This window comes from Canis lupus, chromosome 36, assembly GCF_003254725.2.
Source record: "Canis lupus dingo isolate Sandy chromosome 36, ASM325472v2, whole genome shotgun sequence".
Taxonomy (NCBI): Eukaryota; Metazoa; Chordata; class Mammalia; order Carnivora; family Canidae; genus Canis; species Canis lupus.
In genome coordinates this window covers 20,585,185-20,604,707 of record NC_064278.1, presented here as the reverse complement: position 1 = coordinate 20,604,707, position 19,523 = coordinate 20,585,185, and the positions used below count along the sequence as shown (strand labels likewise).

The following is a 19,523-nucleotide window of genomic DNA, read 5'->3' as shown; positions in this document are numbered from 1 at the left end:
TCTGCTACTGAAATCAATTTGGACGTGCCAGTTTGTAGGAAAATATTGACAGTGCAACTTTTACGTGGAAAAATATATATTTATCCGAAATGAGACCAGAAGGTGTACTAGTAGCATTCACTCATTAGGATGATAATTTTAAAGGTAAATTTGCACTCAGGAAGGATTTCCTTGTGCTGTGTATTTATGAATATCTAAGTTATAGCTACACTGCAACTTGAAAACTCAAGAGCCAGGTACCGAATTTCTGTATTTTTTAAAGTGACCGAGGCTCAGGATATGAGAAGCAGATTGGCATCGTGCAGGCAAGCAAGCCTTTAAACTTATATTTTAAAATATAAACTTAATTTTGGTTTCTGACAGAAATCTTGTGGCCAGCTCATCAGTTTTCCAGACCAGTTTTAAAGCAGCATGTAAAAATGACCTTTTCCACATTAGAAGTTCATATTTAAGTTTCCTTAGCTGCAAAATCACTCTCAAACAGAGTGTTTTATGGTAAGGGCCATTTCATGTGTTGGTGCCATTGATTACATATGAATGTATAAAAATCTTGTTTAAGGACCAGTAAAAGTGAGGAAATTCCAAGTCAAGCTGGCTAATTCCATTCATAATTCATCTCGAGTGCCTGACTTCAGAAACTTGCAGCGGTTTCGAGCTGTGCACACAGAATCGCGGGGGAGCGAGGCCCACTTTGGCCTCCTTGACCAGGGAGGCTATCGTTGATAAAACTATGGAATGTAGGTGAAGCTTCCAGGTTCTGCAGGAACCTTCCAACCTTGACCCTGTTTTGATTTTCACTTTTTGGAAATGTAAACACGGAAGGACAACTTTTGTGTTCTGAAATGGGATTGCCTGCCACCCACCCACTTCCTGCCCGCTTGCACCTTTGTTGGGTGATGCTCGGAGGAGGAGACAGCAAGGCCTCGCTGGGCCCTGTCCCCTCAGCCGCGCCCACCCCTGGCCCCTTTTATTCTGAGAGGATGGGACATGCAGGGAGGACCCAGGCTGACTTGGCTCCAGCTGTGCGTGCACAGCCCTCGGCCCTTCTGGGCATGGGCGAGACAGCCATCAAGGCCTTGCCCTCTGAGCCAGGAGGAAGCCCTGCGGAGCCCTGGGCCTGGATATTGGGGTGCTCCCAGGCTGTCCTTCAGACCCCAAGCGGTCCTCTGCTCGCTTTCCAAGGCTGCACCGTAGGCCCATGCCTTCCCTCAGCTTTCGTGTTCAGGAAGACCTTAAAGCATTTTCATGGAGCTGCTTAAGCATTCTGAGCCATTGTAATTTTAAACCAGACCCATTTTAGGAGTGAAAACTGGCCCAGAGAGAGTCTTTACAGAGTAACTTCAATCTGACATGAACTCAAGTGACTTTGTAAAAATAAGATCCCAAAGGGGTGGGTTTCTGGTGGAAAGGCTGCCGGGTACTCAGCACAGGGATCCTCAGCACCAGTTAATATCCACCAAACACGCATCATTAAACTGGAACAAACATGACCCTGAATTACTGGCTCCCTATTTTCCTGAATGTAGGTCATTTTGTGTCCTTACAATTTAACGTTTCAAGGGATTTCCTGTCTTTGAAGTCCAGCCCTCCGTCACCTGTTTGGATAGCCTCCTTAAAAGTAAGGGCTCCGTGCCTACTTTGGAAGGCTTAGTGACTCCGTGTTCCCCTGGAGTTTCCCAGGTCACTAAGGCAGCCCACCTGCAGGTGCAGGTCTCTCCTTTACAAGTCAGCGCCTGCAGATCCCCTATCCCAGACTTCATTTCTCTAGGTCAGAGCCTACCAGAAAAGCCCGGAGCCATCCATTCACCTGGGTGAAGCCATAAAGAGGTAAGCTTTCATAATAAGGAGCCATATATCAAAATTCTTAGCTTTTGAGAACCGGAATAACTAGTGCTCAGGCATTAGAGTCTCATGCTAGAGCAAAAGATGACAACGGGGTCAAATGTACCGGGGGGGGGGGGGGGGGGGGGAGGACACCCATTTAAGTAATGACCCGCATTGAAATATGCTTTTAAAAACATATTATTTTTAACTTAAGAATGCATATTATCTCATCACCTTTTATCATATGTACCCTAAATATTTTTAGTGAGAGTCTGCGTATTTAATAAGAAAGTGTCATTCACATTGAAGAGTATGTTAAGGAACAGCGGTGAGTTGGTTCTAGGAAGTGTAGGTGTGCTTATTTTTACCGAATGATGCGGAAGCTCTTTATTAAATACAGCACACCCTACAAATGAAAAGCTGTTTGCATATATTTAAATGACCATTTACCCTTAGCATGTCCACCAATGAATCTGTTAGCACGTCCACCAACTGATCACTATGAAGACTCAACTCGTTCCTTTTTGGAGCGGTTCACTCATTGTTTGAAAGCCTGGGCACAAATCAGAGATCTTCACAGCACCCCTCACCGAGAGTGTTTTCATCTTAACATTAAGTAAACTATCAGAATTTTATGAATTTTGGGGGCTTTCTTTTCAAAGAACTGGACTCACGTATGCATGAAATGAAGACATTCCAGTAAGTGAGAGGGAGAAAATAAAGACAGATTTCTTCACAGTTCTGGCTTAAGGTCATGATCAGAGAAGAAAGTGGCCAGGAACTGAGCGTGCCTAAAGGAAGGAATATGAAGCTAAATCTGTATCTCATTTTTTGATAATGAATTGAAATGCAATTTTGATGTCTAGACAATTTCTCTTGGTGGGTATTAATCACTCTGATCCAGCTGATTTCTTGGGAAGAAACTGTAGCCATTATAACCGAGTCCGCCCTGCTGGGTTGCTTTCTACCTAGTGGCATGGGAATCATCTAGAAAAAAAAAATCACCTTCACAAAGCATCCATCCTAAAGGTACAGCTCTCACGTCTCTCACAAAGCAAGTGGTACCCTGTCCAGCCGAGGAGGAATACACTCAGATTCATGCACTTGTCTCAGGTTTTTGGTGGTCTTCCCGGTCCCTGTCCTTGACAATTGTAAGCCAAGCCATTTGTAGGGTGTGTGTGTGCATCAGAATAGATTCTATAGCTATGAAATGAAAATTCTGTCTGTGGTCACACAGTCCTGCACCTTTCACGTGGGTAAAATATTCCAATTATTCCTTGATTATATCACAGACGATACGAGAATACGATAGGTGGAAACAGGATACAGAGCAGCTGAGTATCTCTGCAAACTTGGAGCACTTAAAAACACTTTGAAGTCGCACAGCTGCTTTTTCTTTAATTGTCTTCAGTAAAACTCCCCAAAACCCCACAATGTCTACCTTAAAAGCACCAGGAGTATTTTAATTGGGTAATAACCATCCATATTTTCCTTCTGATAAATTAAAAGGAATTAAGAATGAAATTTTATGATGATTATAAACTGTATTACTGACCCAAGGGACAAGAACAATTACGAAAAATATGTCCTACATATTTGGCGTGAATATGAATTTAACTTCTAAACCATTCATCTTAAATGCTCAAGCAACTTATTAAAGCTTATAAAATAGTATTCACATAGTGATAAGAGGGTAACGTATAATCATGATTGAGATCATGTCCTCAATATTGCAGTGGGCCCCGTGCCAAATACTGAAGCTGACTCGGTCTCTGCCTGTTGGGCTGCTGATTAAAAAAGATATGCCATAAAAGAGGTGAAAGAGGTAACAGATTTTTGTGAATCTGAGATCCCTTTTTGGTCAGTGATTATTTTAAAAATGCTTTTAACACAACACATCTTTCCTTCTCCTCCTCCTCCTGCTCTTTCCTGTTCTCCCTCCCCCTCTTTCTCCACCAATTAAAATCACAAACCATGAGAAGGAAAAGTGATTTTTGGAAAACGTGAAAAACTGGCCAATCAGATTCTGACTACTAAATCTTGGGAGTGGATCTGGACAAAATGAAACTTTTCAGCTAGCAGCTGTCTGAGGATGACTTCAGCTCACATGAACATGAATCCTCATTTGAGGGTAACCCCACCAGGCTTAGCCCAGCTTTGGCCAGGCCCCAGGATAAGAGTCTGCTTTCAGAGCAGGAGCATTTCTAGCTTTGAGTCAATGCTACCTGCCAGCCCTCAGGATCCATGAATTCTCACAGTAAACTTGGAATGAATTTAAGACGACTACAGAAACTGCCAGATTTCCACGATGTGGGCCAAAATGGGCATGCTAAATGGAGGGGCCGCCTGCATCTGAATGTTCCTTTGGCCCAGCCCTGCAAAGTCCCAGCAGTCGCTATTCAGACACTTAATCTATGTTAACAGAATTAAGCACTTTCGAGTGTATATTTAAGCTGTAAGTGGCTTGTTCCACTGAAGTATTGGGACTTTTTAGCATGATCTGCCTCTGTAATGATAATATAAAATTCCCAAAGATTTAACCTTTTCCCCTGGGCCTGGGTTTTATTCAAGCTCCACTGTGTCACCCCTGCCAAGTTGCTTAACTGGTCTGAGTTTTGGTTTCCTCACTTATGAAATGAAGGCAGTGATACCTCTTTGCAGTATTACTTTATTAAATGACCTGATATTAATAAAGTATCTGGCACACGGCTTGCAGTCCATAAATGTGTCCCTGGAGTTGCAAGGAAAAAAAAAAAACAAGATTAAATTCTTGATCTGAGTTTTTCATCCCTAACATTTTAGAGATTGTTCAAGAAAAAAGAGCAACTAAATGCACAGCTATAATATGAGCATCTGGTTTATACTCAGAAATAAAGCTGTGAATTCGAGCTTGAGATTTCAGTGTTATAGCCAACCCTCCCTCTTCCCCTCTGAAGGAAATTTTTTTGGGTGTGACATAAAAGAACTGAATTCTTTTTTTACCCCCAAAGTGATCACCTTTTGCTGCACAAGTCAGGTTAGAAACTGACCCAAAGGACTTGAAATACATAATTTTCTTGGAGAAAAGGAAAAAAATAAGGGAGGGGTGTTTGGGGCCTCAGGGTAATGCAAGAATGCCAGAGCTTGGAGGTTTTTTCTGATTTGTATTTTACAAAACTTCTTGTGGGAAGCGGCCTTTCTCCACCAAGATTTATTCTTTGATTAGTTTTTATGGCCACATTCTGGACTCTTGAATATAAGGACCCGGAACAGAAACGCTGACACACCTGTAACTAAAGTGGTGTGATTGGCACCCCCATCATGTTGTAACTGATACACAAAATAAACTGACGGGAATTGCCACAAAGTTTAGGCAATAGAGGACCTGCAATAACTTTTATGTCTGAGCATATTGTAACAGGCTGACAAACTGTTTGATCTTGATCTGCAGGGTGAAACCCATTCCCTGTCACTCTCAAGGAGTAAAACATCATTAAATCTTCACGAAAAGATCGTTCACTGCAAAACACTGGAATTTTTGAACTGGAGTCAAGAGATACGACACTATTTTATGTTGATCCATTCAATGGGCCCTAAGAGCCCACGGAAAGATGCCGGAAGAATACGTGGATGAAGTAATCGTTAATAAATCTGTTGATATTCCCAATGTAAGAACAGAAAGAAATGCTCTGACCTCTCACTCCAGAAATAGAGGTCCTCCTACACATGTCACACCACTACCTCGGATACCAAAAATGAACTCAGGTTGGCGGTCATTACATAGTTGGCTAAACACTGCATTTGGGGGTTTAGGTTTTACTGGATGTTCTTGCTGCAATTGCTTAACTTGAGAGTTGAGATTGGCTTTTAACTTTTGGATATTATAAGTACCCAGTCATCGTAGGGAGCGTTCCAACTTTATTTTTCTTGGTTATGCTCAACTAAATTTTAGGCAGATAATGCTTCTAAAGCTTTGTTTTTCCCGCTGGTTTTCCCTGCTGACCTACATATATCCACCTGGGTGTCCTCATATCTAAAGTACGACTCCATATAGAGTCATTGTAAGATGACAAATTATCAGTGTATATTCCATCATCCGGACCTAAATCAACTGGTACATTTTGGAGGACTCTAGTTTGTTCTCATCCTTTTGTAGGTAGGTGTGGAGAAGGAGGGGAGGATGTGGGGTCCTCGGCTGCAAGGAGAGGACATTCTATTTGGGGGTAATAAAGGATCAGGTTATTCAAGAAAGTGGAGTATTAAGAGCTAAATTGTGTGGTGCATATCTCGGGGCTTTAGGAGATCAAAGGAAAGAAATCCCAAGGAGGACAGAAAGGAGTTAGGAAAGGATTCTCCAGAAGAGGTGGGTTCGCCACTGTGTTTGGGAAGGTGGGCAGCTTTAGGTAGATGAAAAGAATGTTCCCAGCAAGGGGAACACAGTGGGTGAAAATGCTGAGAAGGAATGAGCTCAGTATGTTCTTAGACCTGTAAGGATTCCAAGAAATCGTGCTGCTGTGCTTACTAGCCTTGTTTGTCTGGAGCCAGCCAGTTTTCTTAGGGACAGATTTGACAGTCTGCACACAGTGAGGTCTACTTCATTTTAGCTTTGTGTCTTGCTTCCCTTAAATCCAGTTAAAATACTATTCTGGATGATGTCATTTCCCTACTTAAAATCCTGGCATGGCTCCCCATTGCTCAACCTCTTGCAGGCTGCTGGCAAGGCCTTCATGACCCACTCCCTCCCCACCTTGAGCTTCATTGCATCTATGGCTCCTTCTTGCTTCTCACAACCCGGCATCAGCCACCTGGAACCCATCATGTTCTCTCTTTTCTCTGGCTGCATACAGGCTCACGTCTCAGCTTAAACGTCCCTTCTGCAGGGAGACCAGGTTAAGGCTCCCCTGCCATTTGCTTTCACAGCTCCCTGCAGTAAGCATATTTTGTCTTCATTTTTAAATATCTATCTGTCCCACAAGACTACAAACTCCTTGGGATGAGAACCCATGTTTGGTTGATCATGAGTGGCCAGCACAGAGCCTGGCCCCAAACCATGTATCCATTCATTCAACACTCCCTACACCACATACCAGGCCCTAATGCAACAGGGAGCAAAACTCTGCTCTCCATTTTCATATTCTGCTTGGAGAAACAAACACTAAAACTAGCTAAAAGCAAAATACATAGAATGTACATATTCGTGGGCTAGCATAAATGCTTAAGACAGGGATCCCTGGGTGGCTCAGGCCTGCCTTCGGCCCAGGGTGTGATCCTAGAGTCGCAGGATCGAGTCCCACATCAGGCTTCCTGCATGGAGCCTGCTTCTCCCTCTGCCTGTGTCTCTGTCTCTCATGAATAAATAAAATCTTTAAAAAAATATAAATGCTTAAGAGACAAATAATGCAGGAAGAGAAGACAGAAAGTGTCTGGTGCAGGAGGAGCTTTAGGGGGAGCGGCCAGGGAAGACCTCCCTAAGACAGTGTGACATCTGAACAAAGACCTGGAAGAGGGGAGGGGGTGAGATGTGCACATACTGGGGAAGAACAGGCAGAGTGAAGAAGAAGGAGGTGCAAAGGCTGGGACTGTTGTGCCCCAAGAGCATTCAGAGGGCAGTGGGCTGGAGTGCAGAGAGCAAGGAGAAGGAGAACATGAGGTCAGAGCATGAGGATGGTGAGGGAAGGACACTAATCATGCACATAAAGAAATGGGTGTAGGACTGTTGTTTGTTGTTGTTATTAATAACATCAGCACTTGGGACTGGGAGACCCAGAGGCAATAGCTTGTGTCCTTTTCTGCTTTAAAGACTATTTATTTCTATTACTTTATTTATTTTAAAGAGTTTATTTGTTTGAAAGAGGGAGAGAGAGAAACAGACTCCCCAGTGAGCAGGGAGCCAGATGTGGGGCTCCATCCCAGGACCCTCAGATCATGACCTAAGCCGAAGGCAGATGCTTAACCAACTGAGCCACCCAGGTGCCCCTAAAAACTATGTTATATGACAATTTTAATGATTTAAAACAATGCTAATATGCAACACGGAGCAAAGCTCAGCTATCAGAAGCAGCTTGAGGAAAAAGATACCAAGGCGAGCCACACCCCCCTCCCCCGGGTCTTGAGCAAACAGCAGGAGGACCATCCCTGGCACAAGGAACATATGACCCCGCCTTGTGTCTCTGCTGGAGATTTATGAAGTGAAAGAACATGAAAGTAGGTGCCTTCAGCTACCAAAGGTTTTTGTTTTAGAATCGACCTTCCCAGGGGAAGGAAGGCAGAGGAGCCCCGGCCCGGTGGCATGATAATAGTGCGGAAAACAGTTGTGGGTCTTTGGGGGCCTTGTTCTTCGCCTACTACCGGTATGATTAGCAACGAAAGGAAGTGTTTCCCCAGGTGACCCTCGGCTCCTGAGCCAGTGAAGGACATGGTTTCCCTGAGCCCGGGGAAGGAGTTCCCGACATGCCAGGGAGGGCGTGCCCGCCCGAGGAAGGTCTTTTTGACCCTGCCCAGCGACAGACTGCAGAGTTGACGCCGGCGGGCGCGCTGGGGGGGGGAGGCGGGGCCCGTGGTCCAGACAGCGGCGCGGCCCGTCCCTTGGCACGTGCCCGCAGCCCGTCCCTCTGCAGGTGAGGCTGCGGTGGCCCATCACCCAGCAGGTGCCGGCAGCCCGTGTCCCTCAGCAGGTACGGCGGCCCGTCCCTCGGCAGGTGCGGCTGCAGTGGCCCGTCCCTCAGCAGGTACAGCGGCCCATCCCTAAGCAGATGCAGCGGCCTGTCACCTGGCAGGTATGGTGGCCCATCACCCAGAAGGTACGGTGGCCCATCACCCAGCAGGTGCCGGCAGCCCGTGTCCCTCAGCAGGTACGGCGGCCCATCCCTAAGCGGGTGCAGCGGCCTGTCACCTGGCAGGTGCGGCGGCCCGTCGCCGGGCAGGTGCGGCGGCCTGTCCCCCAGCAGGTGCGGCGCCCGGTCCCCGCGCGGCCCACCCGCCTTCCAGCTCCCAGCACTGGCGCCGGCCTTTCCGCGGTGACCCGGCCCCGAAGCGCAGGGCGTGCAGGCCGCGCCCGGGCGCACGCCACGTGGTTGGAGCCTGAGAACCGCGCGCACGCCTGCCCTGGCCGCCCGCTGCACACGCGCACACGCGCACACGCGAAGCCAGGCGCGGGGGTCGCGGGGGTCGCGGGGGGCACGGGGGTCGCGGGGGGCACGGGGCCACCCGACCAGGGCGCCACGTGGGAAGCCCCCCCTCCCCCCAGGTTCGCGAGGCCTCGGCGGCTCCTCCGCGTGGGGCGTGTCCGGCGCGTGACCCAAGGCGTGGCCCGGCTCCCTTGTCCCGGGTCTCGGCCTGGCGTCCCCGCCCGTGGAGGCAGCTGGGCCGGGCTTGGCCTGTGGTCCGACCCGGCGGCACCAGAGCTGCGCGATCCAAGTCCGCGGGAGTCCGGGCGGCTGCCAGAAGCTCGGGCTGTGCCTCGCACGGGGCTCCTGGTGCCGCCGGGCCGTGGGGTTTGGTCTCCAACTGCACACATGTGGGGAGTCTCCGGTCCCGGGCTGGTAAGCCCCGGCTGGGCCGAGCTCCGCTTTAATTAACGCGGCCCTTGGGCTGGCTCGATTTCCCATGTTTCAGCACCTCGCTGGGTGTAACCTTAGCTTTCCATTTCGTCCGCGCGATGGATCTGAAAGGGCCCAGGTGAAGTTTGTCTTTGACTTGACAGCTGGATTACCTCCAAGTTTCACAACCGCCGAAGAAAAGTCCCAAATCCCAGCTCTTCTTATCATTTGGCGCTTTATGGAACAGCCACAGTGGGTGAGATGTTAATATGGTTAGACACGGTTCCAGTAAAATGAACTTATTGCTTAAAAGTTTGTGCATCTACTTAGTGTGAGCAGTAGAGGCAGTGGAAACAAATGAATGATAGATGTACTTGAGGGATGACAGTGAGACGCGGCCCTGAGAGGCCTGGGAAGAGGGCAAGTGACTGCCGCCAAGCACTAAGCTACTTAAATAAAGGCATCTAATTGGAGGAGACAGAATGTTTCATTGCCTTTTGGGAAGAGTGTTCAGAGGAAGAAGGAGGATAGCCCAGAGTCCTGAGGAGCCCCAGTGCTACAAGAAGCTTCTCAAATCCGTTTGAGATGATCTGTGATAGAAGAGCACAATCCCCTTTCCCCTTTTTGTTTTACTTTTGCATTTCTCTCAAATATTTGTTTTTAAAACCATGGAACTTCATCACCACCACCACCCCTTTTGTTTGTTAAGTCGTGCTCATTAGCGTACTAAGAAATTCTTCTGCAAAACTTACGGGCTCTGGGAATACAGCATGGCCCAAGCTAAAGAGGGTGCCCTCCCATGAGCTGCACCAGCCGCAAGCAGGGGAGTCACTCCAGTCATCAGAAATGGTGTGTGTGTGTGACTTGAAGTACCATCTGTCCTCACCATGGTCTGCGTGGAGCATCTTCTAATACTATTCACTCTTCTTTTGCAGATTTCTAAATAGTGACAGGTTCTCAGATCATACGATACTAGGAAAGCGCTGCCAAGGATAGGAGAAAAGGTAAATTTCTATTCCCTGGAAAGGGCTATCCTCCACTAGAGATGGTCACTTTTCACTTGTTCATCAGTTTCTTGTGAGTTGACTAGACAGTATGACCATCTCTGAAAGGCCTGGGTCCGTAATAGCTTTGCCACTTATCAGATGTATATAGTCTTTGTCCAGTTTCTTCATTTGTCTGTTGGAGTCACTAACACATTGTGGAATTGTTGCAAGTATCAAACAAGCTAGCACATGCTTCGTGCATGTGTTATATGAATCATAAGCACTCGACAAATATATTTCATATTAAGTTTTGTTTCTATCATGATTCCTTATTTCAGAGATCAACAGACATGATTTTACAACATGCTAGAGCCCCTTAAACATGTTCCCTAAAAGACCCTTGTTAACAAAATGTACGTTGTTTCTTTTATTCATCATTGCCAAGATAGAGCCAGGCATTCAGGGCAGTCACTTAAAAGTCTCTCATCTTGCAAAACCCAAAGAGGTTTATAGATGTGGTCCTTGCTTCAAGAATTTTACGTCCTGGTTGTGGGTCTGTGATTACCCAGCCAGTGAAGGTCATAAAGATTTTTTTTTTTCCTGAAAGATAAGGGTATAGGTAAGGATTTGGTTAGTTAAGCTGTCACATCCCATTTACAAGACCAAATATTTGTGAGTGATGCTGAGTTAAGAACTAGAAAATTGGCTTTTTGGCTTTCTGGCCTTCTTTGGCTCTGCCAGCCAAAAGCATATAGTTGTATTTTAAAAAGTTGACTATTTTTAATTTATTACATATTTACTATCTGTTGAAATTTTTTCTTTATAAACTGCATTATACTTTTTAACAAACAGACTCAGAAAGTGAAAAATCGACATTTAGGTTTGGCTTGGTGGCATTAATCCTACAAACATTGGAATACTAATCAAATCTTCGGATGCAAGCCATGTGCAATAGAAGAAACAAGGAACCACATATTAAGGACGGATTATGTGCTCTGTTGCCACTCAGAAATTCTCTGCCTTGCTGCCCAGGGTAAGGAAGTGATGAGTGACTGTTACTGATTACAACGCTGATCCCGTTTTCAATGGGCTCTTTCTGTTTGGCTGACATAAAGGATTCACCACCACCTGGTCCCATCAAGTTATTGCTCAGTCACCAGCAGGAATGATACTTTCCCTGCCAGGATCACTGCTGCTAGGAGAACCAGATCTTTGGGCAAAGTGAAGACTCAGGACCCCAGTGAATGAGAATCCTGAACAAAAGACCGTTGTGTCTTAAACCAGCCATATTCTTTGTACTTGCCTCCGACTGTAGGTTTAGGAGGAGCCACACCAGGAGCCACTACCAAATTTAAGGACACATGTTGGAAATTCTTAAAATTCCCTAAGACTATGAAAGCACTAACTTCGGCAGGGAGATTGGGGTGGGGTAGTTAGAGGGGTGAGGAGGGAGGTGGATGACAAGGAATAAGGGTTGGGAGGAGGGTCTCCTGTGGAGGCTGACTTGGTAGATGCTACAAAGGATTTGATTTGTAGATTTCTAGAAGAAAAGGGGAAATCTGAAAACAGAATCAAAGAAGTCTCGTATAGTGAAGGGAAATCCAAGCTGGGATTGGTAGATTGAAGTCTAATTACACATTCAAAAAATATTCAGAGCTCTAGGTTTCTTCCACTTATGACTTCACTCTGTGTATTGAAATCCTAGCTTCCAGTTCTTGAAGGTGAGTTTAAGAGAGTCTCCCCTACTTCACGTGATATTGTTAAGGGAAAATGAGTGATGACATACACAAAAAAATCAAAGAATGTCTATACATGTGCAAGATTTCTATCTTCTCCCCTAGACTCTGAGCTCCTAGAAGACAGGGCCTTGCATCTCTATACTCAGAGGGTCTGCTGGATGGTGGACAGGCACTTAGATTGAATGATTGGTTATGCTAATTCCTGGCTGGTTGGCCATGCAGAAGAAAGTTGCCATTGGAGGTGTTGAGTAGGGCCAGTAGTCGAAAGCAGGTCCTGGAAGGGAACACCAGCTTGGAGCTGCACGTGAGAAGGGGTCTCTATGAAGCTATTGCTGTCTGTGGCTATAGAGAAAAGAACATTTAGATTGGAGAGGCAATGGCCGAAAGGATTCCTGTCCGGGTCTTTATCTGGCAGAAACTTGTGGGAAACGGGTCCCAGCTCTCTGATGCCGTGAACGGCCGTCTGCGTGAAGCAGGAAAGTCAGGTGAAATCAGTTAGGGTGCTCTGCTTAGTGCGGCTGAGCGTGATGGATGGCTTGGTGTGCTGTTTATCTGGTGCAGGTTGGTATTTCACCTCTGTTTTCATTAGACTGATGGTAAGGTAATAATTCTTTCCTCTGGCTGAAAAATCTGTCTTCAGCCATTTGTTGATCTTCTTGAACGGGCACTTCAGGTGCACAGAAGTCACCCTAAAGGAGACTTTGAATGAAAACTTAAATAATGCTGCCCGGCGTCCATGAGCTCTCAAGCAACACAGGCATCTGTGAGACTTGCTGTGGTGGTGGGGTGCACAGAGTCACATTTACTCAAAGAGAACCAGCTTTAAAAAATGGTCCGAGGTAACCATGCCTGCAGGAAACAAAGAGCCAACGTCATGCTCTTGTCTCTTGAAAATTTCAAGCTTATTTGCAAGTTAAATGGAAGCAGGGCAGTCTTCCTGCGGGGGTTTCCATGAAGCCCCATGCTGCAGTGGGAAGCACCCCAGACTGGGATTCAGAAATCTCTCCATGGTTCTCCCTACCGGCAGATGTCTTCATATCTCTAAGGCTCAGTTTCTTCATCTCTTAAACAAATAATAGTATATGTGGTGGTTTTAACTGAAAGCTCTCATCAAGATAACTTAGCTGTTCGTTTTTCTCCAGGGCTATAGGAACACACTGGGAACAATGACAGAGGCATGTGATGTTAATGAGCCGTGGTGCTGCAGCCTCTCCCTCTTGCCAACCACTTTGATGAGGAGCATGGAAGGCAAGAGGAAGATGTTAGCTCTGTTAACATAGGTCAAGGAAGCCATCTCCCCGCAGCTGACAGGATGGGTCCTTCTAAGCAGTGTTCTGGGTTTGTGAGGTGATGAGCTGGTAACCAGACCTCTGCCAACAGAGTGCGTGAAGTTGCTCCATCTGCAGGGACCAGCTGAAAAGTTTTACTCAGTAGGGCCTAGTCAGGCCATGGGGAGACAGAGTTGGGATCTTGGACTCTTGGTCTCCTTCAGGTCTCCCATTCACAGTGAGGTTGCCTTCCATTCCATCCACCTGGGGACAGCCCATCCACCCTTTCTGTAGCATAGGCCACTTCGCTTGACAAGTGGTTTTTATTTCATGTAACTATATAACTAGGTGAACATATTTCTTGATTTGTTCTCAACAGTCCAGTTTATGCTTTTTGTGCCAGAATAAAGATTACAGCACTCCCATTAACTTTTCTTTTCTTTTTTCTTTTCTTTTCTTTTTTTATTTTTTGAGAGAGAGAGAGATTGTGAGTAGGGAGTAGGAGAGAGGGGGAGAGAGAGAATCTCAAGCAGGCTCCACCCTGAGCATGGAGCCTGATAAGGGACTTCATCTATGACCCTGAATCATGACCTGAGCCAAAGTTCAGAGTCAGATGCTTAAATAACTGAGCCACCCAGGCACCTCCTATTAGCTTTTAAATTATATGGCACCACAAATACAACAGATGACTTTTTCTGTAGGTACCTTCTTCACCCCCCAAGGAAAGCCTCATGTATCTTGCTAGTGTTTCCCTTCTGCCATCATCTTAGTTGGTTTATGACCTACAAATACAAATAAATTGTTACTTTATAATTTTCACACAGCAATCTATATCCATCAATATCGTTTTCAGGGTACTCCCGACTGGTTGGGGGAGTCACTATGAAGAATTGTGGTTGCTAAAATGTAATTCTTCTAATGAGGAAAAATTTTCCCCCAAATACTTTTGTGAAGATTAACTAACAAAACCTTTGTGGACTATCAATCAAATATAAGCTACTATTATTAATAATTCTGAAATAACAATTCCAACTAAAGAATGATTTTTACTCGTCCATTCTTCAAATAAGCGATTAGTAAACAAACATTGTGTAATGGTTCCTGGCACTGGGCTAGATCCTGGAAACACAAAAATGAAAGACAATCTCTGACCATAAGGAATTGATAGAAAAGGAGGAAAAGAGACAAGCAAGTGGTGACAGCCTGGCTATGGTAGCACAGAACAGAAGCACCCAACTTGGCTTCAGGTCACTTCAGTGGAGAGGGAGAAGGGGAGATGCTGGTGAGGAATGGCTTCCAAGAGTCTGTGATATGGAGGGCCCTGAAGGGCACATAAGAGTTAGCCAAGGGAGAAAGATATGAAAAGTAATTTCTTTCAGATTTTTTCTAATATTAGAAAATAAAATAAGGAAGACAAATTCAGAAGTCAGGAAACATATCTTTTGCTTGAGCACTGATGTCTTCCTGTTGATTCAAAAGGAAGCTGTTGCTAACGGCAGAGGCTTCTTGTGCTCTCAGAGACTCAGTGGTTGAATAAGCTTTCATAGTTAGAAGACTCCTAAAAAGCTAGAATTCTGTGAAATCACTTTTCAGTAGAAAGTTGTGAGCCATTTATGGAATTTAAAATTTTCCAGTAATCATATTACAAAAGTAAAAAGAAATAGATGAAAGTAATTTTAATAATATGTTATATTTAACCCAATATATCGAGAAATATTATCTCATTTCAACAAATAATTAACGTGAAAATGAAATACTTTGCGGTCTTCTTTTCACGTGAAGACTTCAAAATCTAGTATGTATTTTACACTTGGAGCGCATTTCAATTCATAGGAGCCACAGGCGAGAGCTAGTGGCTGTCGTATTGCACAGTGCAGGTTTTTTGTTTTTTGGGTTTTTTTGCACAGTGCAGTTTTATAACATCAGATCTCACCGTAGTCACAAATAAAAATGAACCCCAAGTGTCCTGACTCAGTTTATGCATGACTGTTAAGTCTCTCGCATATATAAGTAGCATATACTCATTCAAGAAGGGATAAACAAAGATTCTACAAAGATCCAACATCCTGCCCTAGGTGTTCCCTTATGTTTGGTCGCCACTAGTTTATAACGAACGACAGGCCCTATACGTCAAACTATATACAGTCTTTGACATAGAGATGTTTTAATTGCGGGTGCAGCCAAAGCATTTCAGGCTTCACAGGTTGGTTATAGATTCCACTGCTGCGGGAGCCAGTTTGTGAGTGTGCATCTGTGATAGAATTCAGAACCAATGATTCCATCACCAAAGATGTGTTCAAGGCAAACCTTCCCACGTAACATTGGTCATGATCAGTTTTTTTCTTATCGAGATAGTTGCGACGCTATCTCCATGAGGCATATTGCATTTGGTGGACCAAGAGGGAAGAATGATATCAGGATCAAAGTCCTGCTAGTGAGTCACCATTGGGAGGCAGGGATCTCTGGATCTCGGTTTCTGTACCTGTGCAATGGCAGTAATAATTTTGGCCTCAAGGCCTTAGCATCAGGAAGGTAGGAACAGGTACTTGTCATCTTTCTGATTCTCGGTTTAGCAATCGTGCTGATGTGGCAACAGATGTCTCCATCTCTAAAAGTGTCCATGAGCTACAGAGCCACCCAGTGAGTCACTTTTTCTCTGTTCTCTTTACTGGGTCACTCACAGTTTGTGAAAGAGCATTTCTGATTGCATAGCTGGCGCCAGGGGCAGTGTGGAGTCATCGAGGATGTCCCTGTCAGCCCAACTCCTATAAAAACTGATTATTCTCTAGAGAGGCCGCATGCCATCCTGAGAGAACTGTGGCTGGTGCCACAAAGTTCTTCCACAGAGGAGGTACACAGCCCGGGGCCAACTGTGTTAACTGCAGATTTCTCAGCTGTGAAAAATGAGAACAGCAATCTTTCCTCCTCTAGAAGAGAGTTGTGTTTATTAATTAGTTTGTATTTCAAAGTGCTTTACAACTGGCAAGTTTCACTATTGAATTAAGGAGAATTTCCTTTCATTTTATCCGCCACCACATTAGGATGAGAAGAAACTGTGCTCACTGAGGCTGTGAGAAAAATGGAGGAGATTCAGGCAAAAAAGCTAACAAACCTGACTTCCAAAGGTAGTGGCTCATTTCCCTGACTGCAAGATGGCACCCATTAACAGGAGCTTGGGAAATTAGGTATCTCAAAGGGCAGCCCAATCTGCTTTCTGAAGATGTGCATTCATTTTAGATTTAATTTTTATGATCCCTTCAAGATAAAAAAAAAAAAAAAGAAAAAAGAAAAAAAGAAAAAAGAAGATGCGCCAAATCACCCTGGGATGGTGGCTTTGAAAATGACACCTTCCCCTTCCTCCGTGGGAAGTGGTAGAAATGCTGTCATGTTTTCTTACTTGAGAAATGGGAGCTTGGACTTGCTTGTATCCCAACTTCTAGATCCTCAGATCTCCTTGTCCTTTTTCTAGCTGATGCTAGAAATGGTGCCCACCAGACTTTTCCTACTAAGTGTTCCATTATCACTGAAGATTAATTGTTCAACAAAAGGGAACACATTCATATTCTCCCCGTGGCAAACCGTCCATTCAGTTTTTTTGTTTCCTTCTATTCTAGGGAAATGCGGCTGCCCAGCTGGGACTGTGCCTCTCAGTTTCCTTTGCATCTTGCTAGGGTCCTGGGACAAGTTTTCACCAATGGAGGATGAGTAGAAGGAGGGTTTCTAAGTACGCTCCATGACCAACATGGGGCTTGAACTTACAACCCAAAGATCGGGAGTCGTGTCCTCTACCACTGAGCCAACGAGGGACCCCCTGGAGGGTTTCTAAGAAGTGGGTGTGCCTTCTTCACTGTGTCTGTGGGCCGACAATGATGCTGAAGACCTAGATAGAAACCTGAATCCTCTCTCTCATAGATAAGGAACATCTTCTTTGAATTATTATCTGAGTGAGAAACTTCTACTATGTTAAGCCATTTTTTAAAGTCTCTGGTTACAGCAGCTAATGTGACCCCAACACATACACTGCCGAAGCTACACTCTTCCTCAAGATTCCTATTGTAGTCGTCCTTTCCATGCCAGACCACGAAACTCCTTTAGGACTTTGATGAAATCCGTATAGTGCAGAGCATGTAAGGTATTTAGTACATGCATGTGAAATGGAGGAAAAGAGGAGGAAGGGAGGGAGGGAGGAGTGACTGAATTAATGTGTATGCATTTAAGGTGACTCACTTATTTTCTTTTAAGCCTTCCAGCTCAACATGTCCATCCCTTCCCCACCCTCCATTAAGTTGTAAAGCCGGGAAATATTTTTTCCTTTCTTCATGGTCTTCCAAAGGTTGAACGCAGAGCCTTGAGAGAAATCACTGGCCAGAGGAAAGCAATCCCTTAGAGAAAGCAATCACCCTAGAGAGCTGGGCCACCGCCAACATCTCCATCAGCAACTTGGAAGAGTTGTCTGACTTCCCAACACAATAAAAATGGAGACATGAGCATCCAGAGCCCCAGCCAGCACAATTACATGAAGCCAAAGCACATTATCACTTCTGGGTTGCAGGATTTATGACCAACTATGATGGAAAATAAAGACAGAGATACTTGTCTGAATTCATCCACAGAAGGCAATACATTTTAATCATACAGAAGTTGTATATATTGTACTTTTTCTAATAAAAACCTTAGCAAATGGAGCAGAAACAGATGCCAGCATCCCAGAGAAAAAAAGAAAAATGAAAAAGATTGCCAGTTTGCTCCTGTTTAGAGGATAGACAATTGATATCCTTTATTGTTGAAAAACTCTTTTTAAATGTACTGAGGTGTTTCTATTTTGGTGGTTTCCTGGATTTGGGAAACTGCTTCTAATTTGAGTGGAGCAGAGGAGTAGGCTTGTATTTAAGCATTAAGTGGTGAGGCTAAAATCCTGCCACTTCTAGGAAGCCTGTTATTTCCACGTGCCACAAATGTTACTTCCTGTGGCAGTGAGTGCTCCTGCCCTGACCTCCCCTAGAATCGTGCTCTTCATCCAGCAGAGCATTCTTTGGTTTTATTACCATTGCTCATTGATTGTCTTCACTCTAGAATGTGTACTCTCCCCCCTCCCCCAGGAGTGAAAGCCCATGGGCTTCCTGGCCCGGTGCTGCCATATAGTGAATACTCAAAAAATATTGAAGAGGCCTGATTAGGTTGTGATTTTATGTAATTAAAATTCTTCACACAGACCACTTGTTTCCACTATTGACAATGAAAAGATAAACCATCATGGTTTTTGTCTAATGTTGTTGAATTTTGAATTATTTAAAGACATACTGGTGAAACCCCTGTCTTACTGTTTATCGGAACCAAAAGAACAGCTTTGGAACCTCTGCAAGTTAAAAAGATTGCTTGAGAAAGGAAGAGATGCACTATATAATCCTTCAAACACAAGACTCATTGCTTAATTCTGTCAATGCTTAGAATAACTCCTTGAACCCTAAAAGCGAGTTTGTTTGCAGAACACCTGACACAGAGACCACAATTTTATGATGTTTGCCTTTCACAGTCAAGTTTACATTAGGGAGCTATATTTTCCCCATATTTATTTTTAAATCGTTTGAGTTTTCCAATGAAATAACATTCTCTTTTTCTTCCCTCTTCCCAAATGAACACATTTATTTTTTTAATCGTGAAACATTCTACATGAGGCTGTGGTTGGTGGTTGGGATGCTCTGGAGTGGTGCACCTGGAAAAGAATGTGTTATTAGCATTCAAGGAAATACTTAGTGGGTTGAATGTCTAGCCACTAAAATAACAGTTCATCATAGCCCAGATATCCATCCAAGAGTGGCAATCAGATTTCCTAGAGTCCAAATAAAGGATGAGAACACTGAGGAGGGGCAGATCAGAGGGACAAACTATGTTTGGAAATGGGAAGTAGGTCAAGGAACTAAGGATTTGAAATGTAGGGGAAGAAAGGGGGAGGACGCATGGATCGTCTCCTCCATAGACATCCAGTTTGAACCTAATCTACGTTAGTGAAAAGTAAAATCATTATCTGATGTTTTGTGGCCACATTGAAAATGTGTTGGTAGTTTCAGCCAGACTAGAGTCAACATTGAAAACCACCAGCACCACTGACTTGAGCTGCACAGCATAGCTATGGCCCAAACCTGGACAGAAGGGCCTGATGCCAATTATGGTCAGAATGGGGATCAGAGC

General features: G+C 44.8%; 2 long non-coding RNA genes across 2 annotated transcripts; both read left to right on the top strand.

Moving 5' to 3' along the window:
• The first annotated feature begins 1,045 nt into the window (after positions 1 to 1,045).
• Positions 1,046 to 7,023, top strand: LOC125754438 (uncharacterized). Its single transcript, XR_007408644.1, has 3 exons — positions 1,046 to 1,827; positions 3,561 to 3,649; positions 5,255 to 7,023. It is a non-coding gene; the product is annotated as an uncharacterized LOC125754438 (long non-coding RNA).
• Positions 7,024 to 9,267: 2,244 nt separating this feature from the next.
• Positions 9,268 to 18,548, top strand: LOC112668156 (uncharacterized). Its single transcript, XR_007408718.1, has 4 exons — positions 9,268 to 9,597; positions 10,277 to 10,345; positions 11,180 to 11,360; positions 16,949 to 18,548. It is a non-coding gene; the product is annotated as an uncharacterized LOC112668156 (long non-coding RNA).
• Positions 18,549 to 19,523: the final 975 nt, after the last annotated feature.